Below are 6,000 nucleotides of genomic sequence, written 5' to 3'. Positions count from 1 at the left end.
TGATTGTGCTTTTGCATAGCATCTAAGAGCACAAACTCCGTGAAGTCAGATGTGCTGAAGCCGATTCCTTTGCTTACTAGCTCTGTGTGCTTTGGTAAGACATCTAACTTCCTTGAGCCTTAGTTTTCCTATCTGTAGAATGGGCACAAGATGTTCATGCTTTAATTTCACCATACCTATTATACCTTCAGGTAATGTACCCACAGTTCTACTCCCTCCTGCTATTTCTTTGCCCTCAAGCCTTTAATGATTCCTCTTCATTTTCATGGTCTGTCCACAAAGGTTCCCCCTTGTAGTTTCTGGCACATACACTTGCTGTTAGGCATTCTGGCTGACCCAGTGGCCCCATGACATAGTCTGCCAATGTCTGGCTTTCTGCCTTTTACTCATTCTCCCTCTGCAACATGCCGGGCACTCTTCTGGTGAAAGGGCATAAAAAAATGAGCAAGATGTGGTTTTGGTCATCAGTTTAGTGAGGAGGAAATCTATAAATAAGCTTCACTACATAGTTATTAAGAATAAAAGCACCTAACTCCAACTTTGGAGAAGGAAGGTGGTCAGGGAAGGTGTTGGAGACAAAATGATACTTCATCTTAGTCTTAAAGCATGAATGGAGGTTTGACCAATACACAGATAGATGATAGGTAGAGAGATGATAGATAATATTCCATATTTCTATGGAAGGAAGGAACTTCCGATTCAAAGAACAGCATGGACAAAGACATGGAAGTTTAGAAAGGCCTGGCAAAGAGGACTGCCATGCAGTTCCATATGGTGGGCTTGCTGGAATGCATGTGGGAAGTCCAGCACTGCCCAGAGGATTTGGATGCTGGCCAAAAAGCCACAAAAAAACATTGGGGTCAGGTCACATCACTGCTTTGTTAAGTCCCAAAGGGCCCCAAAGGGCAAGAACATTAACATTTGCACTGAGTCACATGCAAATGACAGTGTTTGCTGTACTGAGGCTGGGGGCACGTTCCATGCTGCGTGAGAGTGAAAAGTCAACACGGTTACATTTCTGTGACTGCCATTCTGGCCATGTGGCATTGGATTTCATTTTTTCAAGATTCTTCTATTTAGTTACAAGAGATAGGCCTTTTCCTTTAAATCACACTGCCTGGCTATGGGAGGGCAGGTAAGGATGTGACTGTGGTACGAAGGAGACTGCCCTGCTCTCGGCAGTGCCCTGAGTGGTGATGGGTAAGTCTTGTTACCAATGGACAACCCTGCATGCCATCCTTTGCACTGTGACTTGGCTACCTGATTGCCTCCAGGGAGATGTAGGTGCTGCCAAAGGGCCTGGCCTGTTTTTTCAGCCATCTCTGGTTTCTGGCCAGAAAAAAGAGGGAGGAAATAAAAGGCCCCAGTGCTCCTGGTGGGCCTCATTCTCTTTTCTGGACCAGCATCCTTTTCTCATTTGGAAGACAGCATCGCCTTCACATGGCAGCCAGTTGGATGGGAAGATACTTATGGAAAATCTCAAAGCTGGGAGCTGAGACTTCCAGTGGATATGGATGCTGTCCACACCAGTTTTACAATCTAGTCAGGCACATGGACATTAAACAAATAGTAGTTACCAAAGTGACGGATACTTCAAAGTAGAGTGCCAGTTGCCATGAGAACGCACGACAGGGGAACCTGAACGGGGACCTGGTCAGGGAGGTACTACACTGAGGAAGTGACCGTTTACCCCAAGAACTGGATGAACAGGAGAACTAGGCAAAGGGAGAAAGGAAGAAACTTCTAGGCAAAGAGAAATACATATGCGAGACTGAGGTGGGAAAGGGCAAGTTTTAAAAGATTTTCTACCACATTTGGAGGAAAAGTCATTAGAGTTAACCAGTAGTGAGCACCACCAGGGTCAGACAAGATGCTAAGCATTTTATACAACCTCATGGAATCCTCCTAAAACCGTATTGCCACGAGGGTGGGGCCCTGTTTGTCTCATCCCCGTCATCTCACTGTATCCTCAATACCTAAGGCAGCAGCTGTTTAGAAGCAAACACTTAATATCTGTAGGATAGAGTGTAAATTTTATAGAAGAGGAAACTGAGGCTCAGAGAGATAAGGCTATTCAAGTGTTACTGGTAGAGATGAGACTCCAATCCCACCTGAAGGGCGGAGCTGAGTGCCTTCCCAGCGGCTGGCACACAGTCTGGCTCTGTGTAGGGCAAAGATCTTGCTTTCTCTTCTTCTAGACACAAGAGAGCCCGAGTGTAGGGCTGGGCACCAGGGCACAGAGGAGGTGCACAGCACACAGCTCCAGGGCAGCTCACCATGTGTCAGGTGAGCCTGAAGGGCACACAGTCTGCCATGGCAGCTGGCACCCAGTTGGATTTGTACCCTAAGTGCAGGGAGAAGCGGACATGTCTCAGTCCACCTAAGACTGGGGTGTGTGTCTCTCCCACTGGAAGCCTGTTTGCCGTTCAGACACTTAGACCCAGAGCCCCAAGCAACAGAAACCTGAGAACTGAAAACTTGGAGGCATCCATCAGCCCCAAGTCAAACTCTGGGCTCAATGTCAGCGGTGATGGATCAGCTTCAGATTGCAAGCTTTGGTGTTAAAGCCCAAGGGGGTCAAGAACCTCACGGGTCACCTTTTTACCTGCACAACCTCAGGACATTTCTCATTATTGGGATCTGTAACCTGAGCACGATGAAGGCCCTCTTGGGAATGTCCCATCTGCCCTGACCTAGATAGTTCCTCTTCATCATACACCCAGCTCTCCTGATGTGGAGGCATGGCAGAACAGCCCTGGAAAATAATCCCATCCTCCTCCACTTGCTATTATGCTTTAGGTTCTTTGGTGAGAAAAAGTCATAAAACTGAGTCATTTCAAAAGCTCAAAAATAAATGTATGATGTGCTCGAACTCTTAAGAAAATGACTTAACATCAGCCCACTCACTGAGCATTTTATGTAGATGAGAATATTAGAAATTGCAGGCGCCCTAGAGAACACCTCAGTTCACCCTCCCATTAGGCTCAGTTAGGCCAGGCCCTTGAGCATGCTGACATATGCAGATCATGCTGGAAATGACATGGCAAGGATAGATGCTGAATTCCAGAAGTCACAAGGACCCCATACTCTTTCCCCTGAGGAGCTGGCCTCTAGCATCCTGAGCACCACTAAATTCCCTGAGTCACGGCTCCCACTGCAAGAGATGCATGTTAATTTCCTGCAGGCCTTCTAGTCACGGGCTTAGCCAGGGCCTTTGCTGCTTATCCAAGGCAGCACCCAAGCCATCTGGCTCATTTCCAGCCTTGCAAAAAAATTCTCTATGGGCACTCTTTTCTAAGCTGGAGGAATTGGACCCACCACCAGAAGAAAAAGGGAAGAGGGCCAATTTCTTTCATCTTCTAGAAGAATAGAAAAACAACGAATGCGATTGCACAAAGTTATTTGGTAAGTCATGTTCCCTTCCTCAGCAGAGCTCCGGGGTGGATGGGGCACAGGCAGCATCCAAGAGCTGCAGTCCCACTGTGTGTATGGAGACAGCTGATCCGGGTGACTCACAGTGGGCCTGGCGTGCCACTTGCCTTAAAAGGCAGGCATTTTGAAGAAGCAAATGCCAAGGAAATCTGTGCTTCAAGGAGTGGGTTCTTCGCTTGGGTTCAGGCTTTTTCCATGCTTAGCAGCACATTCAGCCAAAAGGCAAAGCTGGGGAGGGACACACCATCAGCTTGGGGTGAGGAACACAGCTTTTTATCTGGATCATGGCACGAATTCAGTAAGGGCAGCAGAACCCGCTCCTCCAAATGTCTAAATCAGCAGAATGAATTTAGAACGAATTTAGCCTGAACTGTGATTTGTAGTCTTTTTGCAAGTCTAAAATGCCTGCCAGCATTTCCCTATCATAAATCAGGACTCTCAGGGAGCTAAACTGCAGTTCTGTAGTAAAACCCAAACTCGCTTCGAGCCTCATCTGTACCTCGAAACGAAAACCAAAATGTTAACAACTCTTTTTTTTCTTTTTTTTAACAAGATGAGGGTCTTTATCCAACATCTCCCACAGGATTCAAAATTCAGAATGGTACCATAGTTTAGGTTAGGACATTTAAATAAAAACTGCATTTTCAAAAAAAACCATCAAGTTTAAAAATACATTATCCCTTTGGATGAAATTTTGTATTTACACCAAAGGGTTTTTAAAACTGTGTTTGTGCATATGTGTGTGTCTGTGTGCAGATTATCTTTTTCCCAGAATATTTAGAGTCTGCACATCATAAAGGGCAGAAAACCGTATGAGATGCCGAACTCCTCAGCTGTCCTCGCAACCCCATCACTTACTTGCCATAGGACCTTCACAGTGTGCACGATACAAGAAGTGGAGATTTAGTGCCACAGAGTCCCCAGTTCAAAACCTGGCTCTGCCACCAACCATACAGCCTCATATATGACATAATAAGTTGTTTGACTTGCCTGGACCGATTTCTTTTTCTATAAATGGAGATAATGCCTGCCTTAATATGTTTTAAGCCTTAAAGTTTACGAAGTCTCTGGCAGATGCTCAATAATGGTAACGCTTGAGGATGTCTCTTTCAGAGCCTCGTTTTCTTATGAGTGAAATGGGGACAGGAGCCTAAAGTGCTTTGCGTCCAGTAATGCACCGTGCACAGGAGGGACTGTTCTTGAGACGTAAGATGCAGCTGAAATGAATGCGGCTCGTTAGGGAATGCACAGGACTGGGGTTAGGGAGGAGGCCTGCATGCTAATCTTGGCACTTCTACTCTTGGGTTAAATATAGATTAGCTATGCTTCTGAGAGCCAGCCGGCGCGAGTGCAGAGAGTATTCAACAGGGGGACATGCAGATAGGTGCCAGCTCCCTCTGATGGTGGGTCTGTGATCTTGAAAAAGCCAGTTAGGCTTTCCTCTACAGAAAAGTCTACATGGTTCCTTCCGATTGGAAAGTTCTAAAATTCTAGGATTGCATTCGGGAATGAGGGAGCAAATAAAATGGACAGGAAGTGACTCACTGGCTCAGGAGAGGACAAACTAGGACAGATATGGAGCAGGAGGAGGCACTGGGCTAAAAGCAATGGGAAGAGACCAGTGAGCTCTGAAAACCGGAGTCCTCTGTGAGTCTTCAAACTCCAAGGTGGGGAGAGAGGAGGTGGGGCTGAGGTTAAGTATTCTTTACCTCCACCTCTGTAGAAATAGGCTTTGCAGACCTGTGAGTTGAATAGGATTCCTCTTCTGAACAGTCATGAGACCTTGGCAAATGTTACACTTTTCCAGTTGGTTTTCTCATCTGTAAAATAGGAATAGCACACCAAAAGGTTGTTGGCTGGATTGAGCCGGTGCACATGAACAAGCTCGTAGAGCACCTGGCGTGTGGCGGGTGTTCAGTAACATTACTGTTGTATTCCATTATGCTATTCCCCCTTCGGTGATGGGCACCAAGCTGAAGGATCAGGGACAAATGATTAGATTTTTATCTTTTCTCAATTTGAAATCATGAATGAGGCTCCTGATGGATCATTCTGCCCAGGTATCACAAGCCCGGTAAATTTTCCTCAAGCCTCTTCGAGCAGACTGAATCAATTCTCCTTCACTTGGCTACTTCTTCAGCCTTTCCCTTTTCACAGATCAACTGCCGGATACTGGCTCTATTATGACGAGGGTTACAGAACTGTTCTCTTCCCTCCATAATGATCTAAGTAGTTTCTCTGGGAAGCACTACTGAGACACTAAGACAAGGATGGGAATCCCAGTCCAGTTCAGGCAAAGACTAGAAGGAGGCTCCCCTCACAGGGGTGGCATTCGGTCTTCCTGGGGTTTAAATATTTGCCTGGGGCACTAATTTACATGGACCGCCAAATGTCATTGAAAGAATTAGAATTAGGGGACCAGTCAACTCAGGTTTCCATTTGTAATTCTTTAGGTTCACCAGCCTAAGGGATGCAAATTGGTCCTACTGCCATTCAGTATATTGAAGAAGTCTCTTATTTGGAATTTGAAATTGTGACAAGAAACCCCATTCTAGGAAGGAAGCATCT

This window comes from Acinonyx jubatus, chromosome C1, assembly GCF_027475565.1.
Source record: "Acinonyx jubatus isolate Ajub_Pintada_27869175 chromosome C1, VMU_Ajub_asm_v1.0, whole genome shotgun sequence".
Taxonomy (NCBI): Eukaryota; Metazoa; Chordata; class Mammalia; order Carnivora; family Felidae; genus Acinonyx; species Acinonyx jubatus.
Note: the sequence above shows the minus strand (reverse complement) of the source record.